Source organism: Gorilla gorilla, chromosome 7, assembly GCF_029281585.2.
Source record: "Gorilla gorilla gorilla isolate KB3781 chromosome 7, NHGRI_mGorGor1-v2.1_pri, whole genome shotgun sequence".
Classification (NCBI taxonomy): Eukaryota; Metazoa; Chordata; class Mammalia; order Primates; family Hominidae; genus Gorilla; species Gorilla gorilla.
Genome location: NC_073231.2, coordinates 93553206 through 93571503, shown reverse-complemented (window position 1 = coordinate 93571503; position 18298 = coordinate 93553206). Strand labels below are relative to the sequence as shown.

General features: G+C 34.6%; 1 long non-coding RNA gene across 1 annotated transcript in view; it reads left to right on the top strand.

Annotated features, from left to right (window-relative positions):
* The window catches only part of LOC129524249 (uncharacterized), a 162870-nt gene that overhangs the window by 126625 nt on the left and 17947 nt on the right, over positions 1-18298 (top strand). The window contains exon 3 of the long non-coding RNA XR_008668006.1: positions 11264-11390. This is a non-coding gene — a long non-coding RNA (uncharacterized lncRNA). The remainder of the gene's footprint in view (positions 1-11263; positions 11391-18298) is intronic.

The window sequence follows — 18298 nt, the reverse complement described above, 5'->3', positions numbered from 1 at the left end:
GCAAAGTAAATGAAATAGTAATTAGTTTTGTGCTCTTCACTGTGTAGGATACAATACAAAAATTAGTTACTTTGATTCATATAACCTTCTAAACCAGACATAACACATTAAACTTATTTAAAGAAATAGTTTACTCTAAACTACCCTAATGAATTGTTTAACAGTGGGAGAGCTTGCATAATCTTCCTCTGAGCTTGAATTCTCTGATTTATAAAATTAAGAAAATATCGATGGAAATTTCATTAACAACCAAATTAATGTTGGTCACTTTTAATTTTATTACTTGTACTTATATCTCTGAAAATTCTTCCCAGTTTTCTTTGTGGACCCCTCTCCCTTTCTCCACTCTTTACATGTCAGCATTTTTAAACAATCTGTCTTTAATACCATTAACTAATACCTATAGACAAATGGCTCAGGTACATCCCAGACCCCTTCTTCTCACTTTCAGAGGCTTAAATTCAGTGGCTTTCTGGTTAGCTCCATCGCATGTGCGGCAGCCACTCCAAACTCCACCTGCTCTAATATTAAGGCTCTCTTAAATCTTTTTTTGTCTCCAGATCCCAAAATGCTATTGAATAATGTCACTCCTTATCTCCAGGTTCCTTTAATTTTTTCTTCTCTTACCTTCTACATCATATAGGCTGCCACTTCCTGAAGTTCTATACTATGAGCAACTTTATCCCTGCACCTGTTGCCTTAGTTCAGGACTTTACTAACACTTACTTATTTTATTGCACTTGATACAAAATTTACTTTTCACAGTTTCAGAGACTAGGAAGTTCAAAATCAAGGTGCTAGCAGATTTGGTGTCTGGTGAGGACCTACTCTCTGATTCATAGGTGGCACCTTTTGCTGTGTCCTTACATAGTGGGAGGGGCAAATAAGGTTCCTGGGGTCTCTTATATAAGGGTATTGATTCACGAGGGCACTACTCTCATGACCTAATCATCTCCTAAAGGCCCCACCTCCTAATGCCATCACATTAGTGATTAGATTTCAACATATAAATTTGAAGGGACACACAAACAGCCATATCCATAGCAACCTCTAGTGCATTCTCCACAGGGTCACCAGAGATGAATATAAAATATGAATGTGCTTACTATTCCCCTGAAAATCCTTGATGGCTCTGCAGACCAAAGTCAAACTCTGGCTTTTCATGATTTAATTCAGTCAAACTGCTGGCTCCTCAACTGCTATAATGCCTGAAAAAATGCCACCATGTACTGTATTCCAGACCACTTGCAAATCTACAAACATAGAGTTTGCCTGCATTACTTGCCATAATCCTTGAAGTCCCTTTTCCTACCTTGTCTGCCTGGCAAATAGTTACATCCCCAATCCTTCTTAATCCACTTCAGACTTCTCCTTAAGGATTAGTTATTTTCATTGACAAGAGACACTACTACTAGCATTCCCTTCTTTGTACTCCTCTTATACCCGGTGGAATGTTCCATTATAGCACCTGTGAGTGGACCTTCAATCTCTCCTCTTTGTGCAGCAGTAATGTGATTAAGGGAATTGATCCAGATTAATGAGAGGCTCCTGACAGGTGTAAGCCACCAAATAAAAGTCTTTGTCTTTTTTCCAGGAAAAGACTGGACTAATAATTTTAGGACTTTGAAACTGAGAAAAGATTTCCCTGGGGACCACTTAGAAATAAATTTTCTTATTTTCAAGAGAGACATGAAGAACTAGGTTCCCTATCTCACTGAATTTGAAAAAGGATATATGCTGCTGGCAATGATCTGAAGACAAAGTAGCCACACAAGAGAAGGCAGAAGTAAGAGAATAACAAAGAATTTGGACAGAAGTTCAATTTGTGACAAATTCTGGATGCTGTTATGCCTCTAGACTTTTAATTATGTGAACTGACATAATATATTATTGTTAAGGCAGTTTGAATTTGGATAATTGAGAATGGAGGAAACCAGGAAAACCCAACTGAAATGATCTGCAACAATTTTCTGTATTACTTAATCAAACACCTGCCTTCCCTTTCTATTTTTTTGAAGGCAGGAACTCTGTATACTTTATTTATTTATTTTTTTTAATTTTTTTTTATGGAGTCTGGCTCTGTTGCCTAGGCTGGAGTGCAGTGGCACGATCTCAGCTCACTACACCCTCTGCCTTCCAGGTTCAAGCAATTCTCCTGCCTCAGCCTCCCGAATTGCTGGGATTACAGGTGCGTGCCACCACATCCAACTAATTTTTTATATTTTTGGTAGAGACAGCATTTCACCGTGTTGGCCAGGCTGGTCTCAAACTGCTGACCTTGTGTTCCACCTGCCCTGGCCCCCCAAAGTACTGGGATTACAGGCGTGAGCCACCGTGCCCATGGGACTCTGTATACTTTATTTGTGTAGCCCCAGATCCTAGCTTTGAGCTTGGCAAATTGCATTTGGTTATTTGAAAACTGAAAGAATTAACTTGCTAGATGCCTATTCTTTTTCAGGCATTATTAGAGATTTTCCCCTCCCCACATCTGTTGTCTCATTTAATTTTTGTAATTAATTTTACTTTGAAGAAACTGTAAATAATGTTATACAAATACTAGATTATCATGAAATAAATTTGGAAATGTCTGAACCCATCTGATGACACGGAAGGACAGTACACCACAAATTTTATTTTTATTAGTTGACATGCATGGAAGAAGCCTTTAAGAAGAAGATTAAAGTGTGGAGACCTCAGAGCAATGAGAGGGGTGTGAGGAATAAATAATGCCCAAGCCAGGCTTATAAAATTAGAACAAATTCTAGGAACTTCAGCAGGCAAAGACAGAAGTAGCTGTTGACAAAAGAGGGTCTATAGTCTATAATACTAACTTGTTATTGGCCTTTTATACTATCATATGTGGGAGTGTATAGTGAAGTTTTTAGAGGTTACATTACACATAATGATATCTTTTTCTTGATGGCTAATGGAATAGGTGTCTTTGTATTCCTGTGTTTAAAGTGTTTTGTATTAATTTCTAATACATTAAATATCAATAAATATAACTACTGTTGTGTTTTAACTGCCTAAAAACAGAATATCCAGACCAAAAATAATTTTAAAAAACCTGATCTATAGTGTGCACTGATTTTCCCTAGAGTAAACACTCCCACAATGGTCAATTTCAAGCAACCTATATGATGCCAGCGAACAGAGTTTGAAAAAGTTTCACAAAAGCAACTCTTGAGTGCCAGTGTGAGCTGGAGCCAGTGCATCATTGGAAATAATCCAAGCAAACAAAAGCCTTTTGGGGTCAATAAGTTTAAAAGTGTGAAGGGTTCTGAGATGCAGAAGTTTGGAATGATCTATCATTTCTCTCAATTGATTCACTGGTAGAAGTACTGAAAGGAATGGTTTTCTCAGATACACCAGCCAACCATTTTCATAATTTTGTTTTCTTTCTTGGACTGTGATCTTTCACTAAAACCCACATATTTAATTAGCACTCACTTATAAAGGAAGGATATGCTCCTTCTGCTGTCATCCCAAGGTACTTGTTACCTATCTCAAATACAACAGATAATATTGAATTTAAGTGTGAAAGTGTCTATCTTCCTCATCATATAGTAATCTAAAACTTCATTGTTTCCTTTGTATCTGCATTGCTTTATCTGCAAAGTGAATGAATGAATAAATGAATAATAAATATGAATTAATATTTTATGACTTTTGGAGCATTTACATTTGAAAAGAGAAACCAAGATGATGATAATCCAATACACATAGGAAGAAATGGAATTATTAATAGGGAAATTATATTTTATAAAGTTGAAGTAGTTTTAGGGCATTAGATATGAACATACAGGAAACATTACATAATTTTTACAAGTTGGCCAAATACAGAAATTGAATTTTACTTTCTTATACTTTTTTCTGTTATTAGGAGAAAGCTTATAGTGTGGTAGTATTAAATACTCTATCCAAATAATGTGTAAGAGCTCACATTTTTCCTATCAGTGTCTTCAAAGGAATTTACACTATAATATTAACCTGCTGAACATGTGGCTACATTTTATAAACTTTGTAGAAAACTTAGTTCTCTTTTAGACTTTGTATCTTTCTTCAGGATGACTTTTGTTACCAGCAGAGAACTTAGCTAAAATAAACCAAAGAAGTAAGAGTGGAGAAAATGTGTAAACAAATTTTTGAATAATAGTGCAACAGGTCCTCTTTGCTCTGGAAATCATAGTATGAAAATGTAAGTGTTTTGTTAAATTTTTTTTGAAAAATTAATGCTTAAACTAGAAGAAAAGTGGGCAACATAGGGAGACACTGTCTCTACAAAAACATTTAAAAATTAGCTGGGCATGGTGGATGTGCACCTGTAGTCCCAGCTCCTCAGGAGGCTGAGGTGGGGAGATCACTTGAGCCTGCACTGAGCTGTGATCGCACCACTGCACTCCAGCCTGAGTGACAAAGCGAGATCCTGTCTCGAAACAAACAAACAAAAAACTACAACAGAATAACATGACATGCCTTGCTGAGAGCTCGAGGAGTTCATTTTTGTTTATCTGATTTAAAAGATGATTTGGTTTAAAGATATTTGGTCATTTTATCCTACCTCTTTGATTCTATGCTGTTATTTATAACATGGATATATCCTTCTACATCTCCCACATAACTCATCACTAACAGATCTTTATTCTCTGGGACCTTTTTTTCTTACTGAGAGCAGTTTTCAGTACGTGAATGTAATAGCTGGATAAGTTTCTCAGGAATGTACAAAGATGCAAGTGAAATATGACAGTGAGATAACCAGCCAGAGTGGATAAAGATCATGCTCTTCTTACGTTTTCCAAAATTTGTTCTGTAGAACACAGATTTTAGAAATGTTTAAAAGGTGTTAGATAGATGTAATTATATCTGTGGTCGAATATATTTGGGAGTGTCTGGATTATATCAAATTTAACAAATTGCTGCAGGACTTTCCAGAACAATGGCTGTACTCCTCTGCATTATGAACTGTCAAGAAAAAGTATATAGAATGTAGCTCTATAATTGTGTTTTATGACAGTGAAACATATTTTTCACAGAATAGTCTGCATGAACACATTTAAGCACATTCTATATATATTCCAACTGGTAAATTTTGAGAGTGAACAAGGGCTTTAAAAATATTAAATACTACTGTTTTGAAATATTAGCTAACCAACAAATTGTTCTTTATTGGTAGGCCTATTAAATCACTCTATTTAAATTGATTTTTTAAAATAGAGTTATTAATAAAAATTTAAAAGATTGCATATTCATGTACACTATAGCCCAAATCCTTTATCTTTACTGATTTTTGAACTTTAAAAATTAACACAAGTAGAATACTTATCTTTCATACATATTCATATTATTTGATCAACTGCTTGGTTGTATTTTTCTCTAATTTCCTTGGTTTTTATAATAAATGTAGTTTTTTCAATTTGGCCTCATGATTTTTTAATATTTTCATAAAATTGAAAAAATGATAAACATATTTGAAATTGTTGAATTTTCAATTGATCCTACCTTGTAAACTATAATATTTCTAATTGAGAAAATAATTCTTCATAGGTACCTTGTCAGCTCAACAAATTCTGCCTAATATAACATATCACAATTTTAATTTTGTTTTATATTGAATATGTTGAATATTAGATCAAATGTTTTTCTAGATACTCTTTTTGTCACCATTTTCAGTACTTGCTCTTGACCTGTTTAAAAAAGATTTCATTATATATGCTTTCTCTATATGTGACTCTCTTGAATGTTTTGTCAAAAGTATATGCTGAAAAATTACAGATTTCATCAATTTTACACATTTTTAGTATAGATGATTTGTTGCAGGAAGTCAGGGACCCAGAATGGAGGGACTGGCTGAAGCCATGGCAGAAGAACATAAATTGTGAATATTTCATGGACATTTATTAGTTCCCCAAATTAATACTTTTATAATTTCTTACACCTGTCTCTGCTGCAATCTCTGAACATAAATTGTGAAGATTTCATGGACATTTATCACTTCCCCAATCAATACTCTTGTGATTTCCTATGCTTGTCTTTACTTTAATCTCTTAATCCTGTCATCTTCCTAAGCTGAGGATGTATGTTGACTCAGGACCCTGTGATGATTGTGTTAACTGCACAAATTGTTCCTAAAGCATGTGTGTTTAAACAATATGAAATCTGGGCATCTTGAAAAAAGAACAGGATAACAGCGATGTTCAGGGAACAAGGGAGATAACCGTTAGGTCTGATTGCCTGAGAGCCAGGCGGAACAGAGCCATATTTCTCTTCTTACAAAGCGAATAGGAGAAATATCACTCAATTTTTTCTCTCAGCAAGGAACAGCCCTGAGAAAGAGAATGCGTCCTAGGGGGAGGTCTCTAAAATGGCCACTCTGGGAATGTCTGTCTTATACAGTTGCTGATAAGGGATGAAATAAGCCCCCATCTCCTGTAATGCTCCCAGGTCTATTAGGACGAGGAAATTCCCGCCTAGTAAATTTTAGTCAGACCGGTTGTCTGCTCTCAAACCCTGTCTTCTGATAAGATGTTATCAATGACAATGTGTGCCTGAAACTTCATTAGCAATTTTAATTTTGCCCCGGTCCTGTGATCTTGCTCTGTGCCCATTTGCCTTGTGAAGCAGGTGATCTCTGTGACCCACACCCTATTCGTACACTCCCTCCCCTTTGAAAATCACTAATAAAAACTTGCTGGTTTTGCAGCTTGGGGCACATCATGGAACCTGCTGACATATGATGTCTCTCCCCTGGACACCCAGCTTTAAAATTTCTCTTTTGTACTCTTTCCCTTTATTTCTCAGACCGGCTGACACTTAGGCAAAATAGAAAAGAACCTACATGAAATATTGGGGGTGGTTCCCCGATAATGATCAATTTATACATTTAAAAATAGATGTTCCCTCAAATTTTCTTCCTAAGAATCAAACTATTCCAAAGTGATTATAGAATTTCATGATTAATTTATACTATTTCAGAACTTATTTAATTTATTCAATTTCTTGCTTCTTGATAAATCTAAAATTTTAATATTTTTGAAAAAGTTTTCTAAAAGTCTATTTTCAAATGTGTTTTCAAGAAAGTTTGCTCAAACCTTCAAAAATGGAGTGTTTTAAAATTTTTGCTACCCTCTTTGCAGATAGTTTGATTACAAGTTTCCAACTTAATTTGAACAAATGCAACTAAAATTTAGAAGACTCATAAAAAATTTAATAATTCATAGGGCAGTTTTGACCTACAAGATAACATCTCAAAGGCTCAGCTATGTGTATTTTCTAATTGTTGACAAAACAGAGAGAAAATTCTAGCAAAATACTCTTTCTGAAATTTTTTTTGCATTCAGTATCAGCTTCATTTTGTAGTTTAGTTCTGTAGTTTAGTTACTGTGAGTATATAGATAAAAAATATGTACAATTTTGACACCATGGTTTCTATTTATATTGGTGGAATATTTCAGATTTTTAACATGTAATTAGGACCTTCATGTACATTTCATTTATTAATAATATCTTTATGCATGAAGCTGAATTTACCAAGTTTTGTGTTTATATTATCATTGAAAAACAATTTTATCTTCAATGATAAACTTTGTAACTATTACAGAAACATATTTACAATAATATTAGACATTTACTTTAAATGAAATGAAATTCTAAAAGGTTTATTTGATCTAATTAATTGAATGAAAAAATGCCAATTTTTGGAATTAAATAGATTTTCTCTTTGAAACATCTAATGAAAGTAATATAAAATTTGTATGATCTAAATGTTTATGCTCATTTTTTTGCTAATGAAGCCATCAAATTAATAGCAATTGCTTTATAATTTGTACATGCATAAGTAAATGAGCAAAATTAATTTAAAAAGCTATCATTTGATCTAAATGAAAATTCTGCTTCACAGAGTATTATTAAATATGAATTCTTCAGCAGTACTTAAATTCTCACCTTAAAAGATAATCTCAAAACATTCACTAACTTTTCAATTAGACATTAATGCTTCTTCAGTTAATCTTGTCTTCATGTGTTCTGTGATGTCACTGTGTCCTGCTACTCCAACCCCCATCTCTTAGTCCATGTTAAATGTATTAAATGATGACAAAAAATTAGGCAAATTACATATCAATTTTCTTCAGAAGTAAAAAGTTTATATTTGTTAAAAATTAAATATATACTTTTTAGGCTCCTATTGGTACCAAAAACTAATTGCAAAATAAATTTTAGTGAAGAATAAAATAAATTTTAGATTGTAACCATGGAATACATGACCAAACATCTATAGCAAGATGTACAGTTCGTGTTGTATACAATCTAAAGTAGGTCTGCTCAGCACTTATTCCTTATAAACGTGACACGTTTCCCACTGACACCAAAAACAAGACATACGGCAGTTTTGTGCATATCAGAGAGTTGGCATGGGTCACAGCACAAGTACACCAAATAGCTAGAAGGTGTAGTAGCACTGAACACTTTTCCACCCCCACTGAAGACCAGAAGGTTTTAGCTTTTCCTAGCCTTTTCAGTTGCAGAGCACGTCATCAGCCATTCTTGAAAGAGAAGTATTAGTAATGCTAAACCTAGAAAACATCAAGAAAAGAGAGCCCAGTTATTTCTTTTGCAGGCTTTCCTATTTAACATAGTGTTAAACTGAGAGCTCTGTTACCATGCACACATCTCACAGGTCATTAGACAAGACTCTGGAAGAACCTGGATATAAAAAATGGAAGCCCATCAAGGACATCTGGGAAGTAAATGGTTAATATTTTGGTCTGTAATCTATATTTTCTCTTATGCAGGGGCAGGCATGCCCAAGAGAGAAAGAGGTTGACCCTGAAACATTTCCTTGTAAACATGGTAATGTAGCCCTACTGGCAAACAAAATAATGTTTTTTGCTGGAAAGTCCTTATCTTTGGAATGCTTTTAGCAGGATGTGTCTTATCTATCTAGAATTGCTTATGGTAAGCAAACCTGGAAACTATTGATTTATGGGATATGGCTTCCTGAGAAATGTTACAGAAGATACGTAATTATATAAGGATTAATGGAAGGTGTTTCCTGACCAAAATGGTTCCTTCTGCGTGATATGACCTCACACATCACTTAGAGACTGCATATTTGACCCCAGAGTGCATTCTGCTATATAGCAAGATAGGACCTGGGAAGCTGCCTTGGAAGACCTGGACCATTCCTGCTGTGCCAGTGATTTGCAATTGCTTATATCCTTAAAATTGTTGAGTATCTGTATGCTATATAAAAATCTCAGATTGATGTGAGTCTTATTGGAGAATCCTATTCTTTGTATTATCATGTCGTCCCAGACCACTCTATTGCAACTATTAATAATAACATAAAATGCCTACTAATTATAAATATTTAAAATGAAAAACATGGAACAAGGGCTAAACTGGATAGAACTTTGGGAGAGCAGGCATAAACTGGAACTATCCCTTACTTATAGCTGGAAGAGTGCAGAGTTCTAAGACAGTCTGGTCTTTAGGACAGAAATGTGCCACTGGTAGCCACAGACATTCTGACATGCTATTGAGTGCCATTATTCAGAAGGAGGCTTTCCTGTTTCTGGAATAACAGCTGTCTATCTGCATGGAAAGAACTGGATTGGTTGCTGCTTAGCAATACGTGTTAAGCAAGGGTCTGGTATTGGTCTCGCTTTTCATTCACTTTAAAATGCCTGTTGTGACCAATGAGTAGATCTTGAATCCAATTTGGTAATTCTCAACAAGCATTATATTTTACATAAAACAGAAGGGATAGAAGTAGAATAAAGTAGATAAAACAGAAAAGAAAAAACATCAGGGAACATTTGCCTACGATAACTTTAGGTATCATTTCCTTATAAATTTATTTTGGTTATTTGTCAGTGTGTTGTATGTGTGTCCGTGTGTGTGTGTGTGTGTGTGTGTGTTTGATGGAGACATAAGATACACAAGATGTGTTTAAGACTGGTCAAGGTAAAAAAAATGGAGTGCCATGGCTGTTATTATAATATAATATGCTAGCATCATAAGCAACCTTTGTTGAGTATATTCTTTAATAACTTGGGTCCAATAGTCTCGATTGGTATGGAATCTGATATTATATAGTATAAATGTTTTAAGTAGGTAGAGAGTGAGGGAGCAAATTTGAAAAGTTGATGTCAAACATTGGGATTTGACATTTACATCTGAAATTGAACCTTGAGGATTCAGATTAATTTCTGGCTAACAAAAGAAACAATTTATTTAAAATAAAAGTACCATAAAATTAAAGAAAGTTTTTGAATATCAAAACTGTACCAAATGACAATTTAGTTGAGTACAAATGAGTTATTTACATGTGAAATAAATTTTCTACAGCATATACTTGGGTGTTTAATTAAAAGAAAAGTACTTTATAAAATGCTAATGTGAATTTTGTAGAACCTCAAATATTTGGGGGAAAACCAATTTTATATGCTTGGGTGATGCAACACATGAAAAAGTTTATCTCTCAATATTCACAGTAGCACAAAGGAAAATAAAAACATTAAATGGGCATAGTGGGGAAGAAGAGAATGAAGTTATCCATTTAAAGTTTTGACTCCGACCAAAAGTTCCATCCTGTGTAGTCTGTATTTTCTATAAATTCCATTATTATTTCAACTCAACAAAACAAGTTATTGAAACATTGACCCATAATTATGGCCAATATATTAAAATCATAATATGTAATATTTAAGAGAGATTTATTCCATCAGTTCATCAAGACAAGGCTTTCCCAAAACCAAGAGGGAGAAGAATTTTCAAAGATGGTCATGGAAACCACTCAACCTTCTGCTATTTTGGCATGAGAGCTGAAAGCAGTATGCATATACCATTACTCAAATCAAGCATATTACAATGCTGATATCGAATGCTAATATTTACAGATTACATTCTGTAGCTGGGATTCTGTGAAGTGCTTTATGTAGATTATCTCATTTAATGCATGTTACCACCACCTAAGATATTACTAATTATGATTCCCATCACACAGATAAGTAAACTAGGAAACATATAGCTTGCTCTAGGCTATAGAAAAAAATTGAATATATCAGAATCAACTTAAACCTGTATGGATTAGAAACTGCACACTTTCTCTTATACCATTTTGCCTCAGCAACTCTCCCCTGCCCTCCACCCCCTGTCACCCTGTCTTTTTCTCTTTCTTGTACCTGAAGTTTTAGATTCAATGCTGTCTTATTCAGAGGGCTTAAACTATCTGTTTCTTTCCCTTAACATGTTCTCCACACAGGGAAGTCACGATTCTCTACCTCTGCTGTATAATAACACCTGTCAGTGTCTAAGTCAATGCTGGAGGAATAGCATTTAAAAATTGAAGATTTCCACAATTGCTTCAAATTACCTTAAAGAATATTTTGGTGAGCTACTCATTTAATACTTAAATATTTGTTAGTCAAATGGTCAGCTATTCTAATATTTAAATCTTACTACAGCAGACAGCTTAGCTCTAACTTTGAACATGTCTATTAAAAAACCTTCATGTTAAAATGAAATGTCATCTTATGGCTTTATTCATTTATTAAACAAATATTTATTGTTTATGATATGCCCATCACTGCTTTAGGTACTGAGGATAAGTCAGTGATCAAAACAAAGATCCCAGAATTTGTGAGATCCTTTACTTTTTACTCAATTAGACTGTAATTAATATATTTACATTCTTTTTGTCATGTGTTCATCTTTCAGATGTTAAAAGATATGTTTTATGTACATCTTTGGTCTTTTTTTCCCATAAGTCAAGTGTTCTCTGTTAGTTAAAGGAATATTTGTGAAACGTATTTTAAAACCTTGCTACAGTATTTAACACCCTCTGGAAGCTAAATATTCCTCAGAGTAGCACAAAAGGGATGTATCAGAATGGCAAAGTAAAATAGAATATTGATATGCTTAATCCAGAAAAACCCATAAACAAAGTGAACTGTTTGGGTTTCAAATGACCTCTTAGACAAATAAGTCAGCTTTTAAGCATTGATGACTTTGGTGGTTTCTTGGATCCCAAATAATTCCCTAGCTAGGACATGTTTCTTTTATTAATTAATTTTATTAATATACTCCTGGCTGGGTGGAGTTTATTCATAATTACTTTCCATTCTCCTTATCCTTCTGCCTATAAGTTATTTCCCCCAGAATTATTCAACTATATTAGGTAAAAGTCCTATGAAGCCTTCGTTGATTTCTTCAAATATATTTGTGGGTAGTCTTGATACTTTATGAAAGGGAGTCAATATCTTTGAGGAATACCTACACTCAATTGTGTTGGGAACAACTTTTCTGCCAATGACTTCATTTTCTTCTGAAGTCACTGCTTATCTAAACTTAACCTGAGCCCTTCAGGGGGCTGGATTGAAATGTGAGAGGTGTAGGTATGCAGCAACTACACAGACTGAAGGCATCTTGAAATGACAACTAATGAAATAAGTTGCATTTCTGGTCAGAAATACAGAAACACGTTTGATTAAGGGTTTAATGAAAGTCTGAGATCAAAGCGTTTTTGTAAAAGTATAAAAAGTCATTGTGAAGATTTAATTTTTTAATTTCTTTGTTTTTGGAATTATCAATTCTCCACAAACACTAAATTATGTTAATGACAGTTCACTGCTCTTGCTGGGCCCTCAGTGAATACTGACTGCACTGAGGTGGACTTCATTAAAAGTACTGTCAACCTTTTTTCCCTGATCTTAATAGTAATACAGAGTTCAGAAAAATGCAGTTAAGTGACACTAAGCCATATTCTAGCAGCTTGCAATTTCATTGTCAAAAATTCATGAACATCTCAGTGAAATAATTTTGAAATTAAGATAACAGCCACCACCAGCAAATCTGGAAACTGTCAATATTAAATAGAAAAAAAAAAGAGGAGAGAAAATGGTTGTAAACCTTACTTACTACTATCCTTTCATCTTGCTTTGTATATTTCACTTGCCCATCTTATCATCTTTACAAATCATAGAATCTCAGCTGAATATTTGAAAGGTGAAATCTACTTCACTAGGCTCATAAAAGACCTAATGTAGTTCTACTTCTCCCATAATATCAAGTTCAGTTATTCAGCCCTACATGCTAGAGACTCTTTTAGGAATTTCATCTTATGTTTGAATTGACTCCATAACTGGAAGCTCACTGTTTCATGAGGTGCTCCATTATCATTGTAGACAACAAGAGTTGTGTGTACAAGAGTTGCAAATGTAACTAGTTAAAATGAGGTCATACTGGATTAGAATGGGTCCTAAATACAGTGATTCATGCCCTTATAAGAAGGCCATGTGAAGACACAGAGGAGGATGCCATATGGCAACAGAGGCAGAGATCAGAGAGATGCAACTGCAAGCCAATGAATGCCAAAGATTTCTGGCAACTACAAAAAACTAGGAAGAGTCAAGGAAGCATTCTTCCCCAGAGCCTTCAGAGGGAGCATGACTTGCTCACCCCTCACTTTTGGACTTCCAACCTCCAGAACAGTAAGAGAATAAATTTCTGTTGCTTTAAGCCATCTAGCTTGTGATAATTTGTTATGGCAGCCCTAGGAGACTAATATACAAGCATACAAACACCTTCTTTATCTTTTACTCTGAAGCATCACAGTACAAGTTTATTCCCTTTTGCTTATGACAGCCTATCCAATACCAATATTAATGTTTTAGTCTGGCCTTCCCAAGCTAAAATAAACAGTTCCTTCAAACGTTTTTTGATGTAGCACCATTACACTCTGGTTTCTATACCTCAAAGATTTGTAGTTTGCCAACCCCTTATTAAAATATCACATCCAAGACTGAATATACTACAGATGTGGGACTTCCAAGGCAAAGTAAAATATGTCTGAATTTAATCATTGAACAGAAAAAGTATATTATTTCTATCTAACATTATGTGAGGCTTTTAAACAGCATCTTTACAGCATTAAAACATATCACAATTATAACCTACTAAAATTTCTAAATCTTTGTTCTGTAAACTTTATCAGTGTCTGACCATATCCAGCACATGCTTGTGCCAGGGATTTATTGGACCAATAAATAGATTAATATATGTTCCTGTGAAATTGATCTCAGTTTGAGGCTATACTTTTAGCTACAGTAATCTTTTCTAATTTGGATTTTGAATACCAGTGCATAAGATCTTTCCTGTAATTTTGTGTTGCTTGAGAATATGATAAGCCTGCTATCTATATTTTCATTTATGTTGCTGATAGAAATGCCAAACAGGAAAGATAAAGTTCGTAAAAACAAAATCATGGCAGAGTTCAGTGGCATGTAAATATAGTATTTCCTTTAAGTAAATATCAACAAATTATCAATATTCTTTAGGAAACTATTTTACCAGGGAGGAATCCATAAAATAACATTAATACCGTCAATATTTTATCATATAATTCACCAGAAGATCATAAACTGCCTAGAATAGCTTGTGTTCAACAAAACTTTAGCAATGCCTATATTATATTAATCTGCCAATAAAATAATAATTTAAAAATAAAATCAAGTTATTTTGTCATCATTAATAAGTGGCAGAATTTTAATGTTTTTAATGTTTACAAACCATCTATTTGATATGATATTACAGATTTTTCTCTCAACGGATTGCTTACAAATTTATGGTTTCTAAAATGAAACTTTTGTCTCTTCTTCAACATTTACTGACAAAAGTTTTGCTTTATCAGCAATTTCAACTGTGGTAACAATAATTAATAGATTTAGTAAATATATTCTCACCTGTCCTGGTATTCCAATTTTCTATTTGTGGTGTTTCTCCTAAACTTTTTGGTATAATGACCACTCTCTTTGAAGGAAAAGGCTAAAGCACAACAGACATTGATTAGATTTTCCTGATGTATTAACTTTACTCTGTTTTCCTGGAGCAAGAATCTCATTTCATCCTAGTTTATTTTTCTGTAAATAGAGCAGACAGTAGCCTTCTTTCAATGGCTTCAAAGAAACTATATCCTTAAGGATCCCTTTTAACACTCGCCTTTGTGGCACTTACATTCACAGCATTTACATAAATAATCTTCCTGTGTTAAGACTTTCTGTTTTCAGGCTGGGTACAGTGGTTTATGCCTGCAATCCCAGCCCAGGCGGGAGGATCACTTGAGGTGCTATTGCACTCTAGCCTGGGCAACAGAGTGAGACCATGTCTCGAAAAAACAAAGACTTCTATTTTCAGAAGTCTTCTGAGAAATGCAAATTTTATATTTTTTGTAACTTGTGTCCCGTAAGAAAATTTCCTAAAGTTGTGCAGTGTAGGTTATTAGTGTTTTAAAAGATATTAAATTTATTTTAGGAGAAAATTAAGGCTTCTGCATATAAATCTATTTGGGGAATGTCCACTGTAGCTTTTCTCTTGGTGTCTCACTGTATAGTAGCTAATATGTTAAAATTAACAAGGATAACTCCTGCAGCAAAGGAACCCCGTTAACTTTGTGTGAGACAGTGTTTCATAAAATTCCTTGGGCACAAAATATTTTTTCCTCAGAATACCTCCTAACATCTATTCAAAGGAATACATTTGAGAAAGCATTGAATTAAATAACCCTCAGGACTGTGGTATGATCTACTTGATCATATGAGTCAGAATGACACAGAGATGCTCCGTCTAGACCCACCCTCAAAGAATAATTTCTGCCCAGCTGTGGGAAATGCAGTCAGCACATTGCTTCCAGCTGACAGTTCTGAGAGCAGCTGTCCCAGAGTTCACAACACCTAGGGGAGCCATCATGTGGCAACTGAACAACAGGGGGTATAAGGATCTAGTCATTTAGGTCCAATGTAGTACAGCTCTGATGAACAGGATTTGCTTCAGAGTTTCCTGCTAGTTTGGCCAAGGGTTCTTCAGGCCTTTCTTTGCAATTCAGCTTCTTTTTCTGCCTAATCCTACTTCCTCTCCCTTCTTTTCTTAAGGGCTAATCCCACATCTTGCACATCAAACTACATCCCAGCATCTGTTTCTTGAGAACTGTGATAGATGGAAAGCAGGAATTTAAAAAAATGCATTAAAGCAATTTTCTTTGGAAAAAATATATCTTTGTGAGAGGTGGGAGGAGAAGACAAGCTCAGGGCAGAGGCAGTGTTCGAGTGGCAGCATGGGGAGGTGCACCGCATGTGGATTTGACACAGGGACAGGGAGACCATAACTAGGATTTGTCAAGGCAGAGACAGTAAGAAAGGCAGAGAAGGAAAGAAAATAAATGATACCAAGGACAAATATAGTTGCTACATTATTTTGGTTGGCCTAATGATAGGTCTAAACATGCCATGTTTCTCTGGTCTCAGGGCCAAGGACAAAGCTAGCCTTAATTTTAAACAAGACTATAAATTAGAGTCTGGGCCAGATTGTCAGTCCATTTCATTATCTTGCCTAATTTCAAACCTCTGCTGAAATTGGCGTCATGGCTAGATGCAGGAAGTGGTGATGCTTATTCAGCAAAAATATTTTTGAACTGAGATTTATATTCAGACAAATGAACTAGTCAACTCAAGAGAATATAAAATAGGCTTAAACCAGTTTTTGGGACAAATTGAATTGATTCATTGGGCCACTTAAGCAAGAATGCAACTCCAAAATCTAGCCAAATTGAGCAAGTATTCTGTGAAATTACTTTCAAAATAGACATATACAAAATTATATCTAAAACAGATATAAAATGCTACTTTGGTTAGTACATGTTGAATTAATCACTTAATTTAGTTCCCAGTACATGATGCCCTTGTTTTTTATAATTGCATCCTATTGGCCAATAGAGTCTCTCCTTGACCCCTTCACAGAAAGCTCTCTCAAAGAGGCATGTGTTATTCTGAGATATTTGAGAAGACTACATTTTCAATCAAGCTCTTATTTTGAGAGGAGGGCATGTTTTATTTCCTTTTTGGTGTGGACACATAGACACTTAATGTAATTTGTAAATTCAGAAAATAAATAAATATGACTTACTTTAAAATAATTCTTCCACTTCAAATCTACGTTCTCTGCCATATTCTATTCTCCAAGGATTTCTGTGTTTTTTGAGTATGAGAAATGATTTATGAAGATTTGTGAAAATGTAAGATATCATAATGCGTTGTAATTATTTGCTGTTATAGTTGAACCTAGGTTCATCTCCAGGAAAGACCCTTTCTTTCTTTTGATAGTGGAGTTTGAATGCTTTGATTGTTGTTCTAGGAAACAGTTAGAGACCAATACTTCTTGGGGAGATGGTAAAACCCCAGGAACCTACATGGGCTTCTCAGAGAATTACTAGGAAGAAGAAAAATGTTATTCTATTTACGATGATGGATGAGGTATTCTGTTAGCATGACACCAACATAGAATGAAGAAGAAATTAATATGTTACTACAGTCTTCAAGATTCTCTTCTGGGTGTGTTACATATGTTGATTCAGTATACTTGTCCATTGTAATCAGTTAGATAGTTGTTAAACTAATTTTTTTTCGGTAAGAAATTTAAGTTGCATAATATTCCCAAGACCTCTATTTTCTAACTTGTAGAGATTTAACTTGAACTTTAAGTTGTGAAGTCTATGTTTTTTTCTACTTCATTAAAATGCCTCCCTCAGTAATGTGCCTTCCATCAATATTTAGTTTGTGTAGCATTTTACATTTTAGAACCAGTTTTTACATTTACATTCATGTAGAATTATTTTCAGATTAAACACAGAGAAAAAACATGGTAGAATTTTAGAGTTGTTGAAATAAGACTCTGAAGAGAAGGCATATTTTATATTAGTACTTTCAAAACAGTGTTTTGTTATTCATTGGTAGTCCATGAACAACATAAGGGTTTGAATGAGCATACTTGTAAGTTCCTTTTTTGATTCACAGAGATTTCATGAATACTAAGGCTTATTTCACTGATAGTTTGGCTATGTTGAAACTGGAATATAAACTGGCTTGGTATACCCTTTCATCCTTAGTGCCAGCTAGGCCGAACCAAAATTGAACACGGTTGTTCCAGTCAGTGGGTGGACCTCAACTGTTCTTACAGCTCTGGCCAGTGCCCTTCTTGGAGAACCTTATTACATTTGTAATGACCTTTGAACTCTTGCCAATGGCCTCACTGTTTGGTCTGCCACTTGGAAAATGAAAGACTAGCAGATTAAAGATACTTCTCTTTGATCTGCAAACTGTGGGAACAAATAGTGGAAACTAATCAAACCATTTGAATCATGCATTTAGACGCCCACAGTAATGGCTCATTCTCTGATGAGCCCAACTAAAGTTAAGTTGCTTGAGCCTGCATCACTAAGATTGCCACCATTGCTTCCTGAATTTGTCAT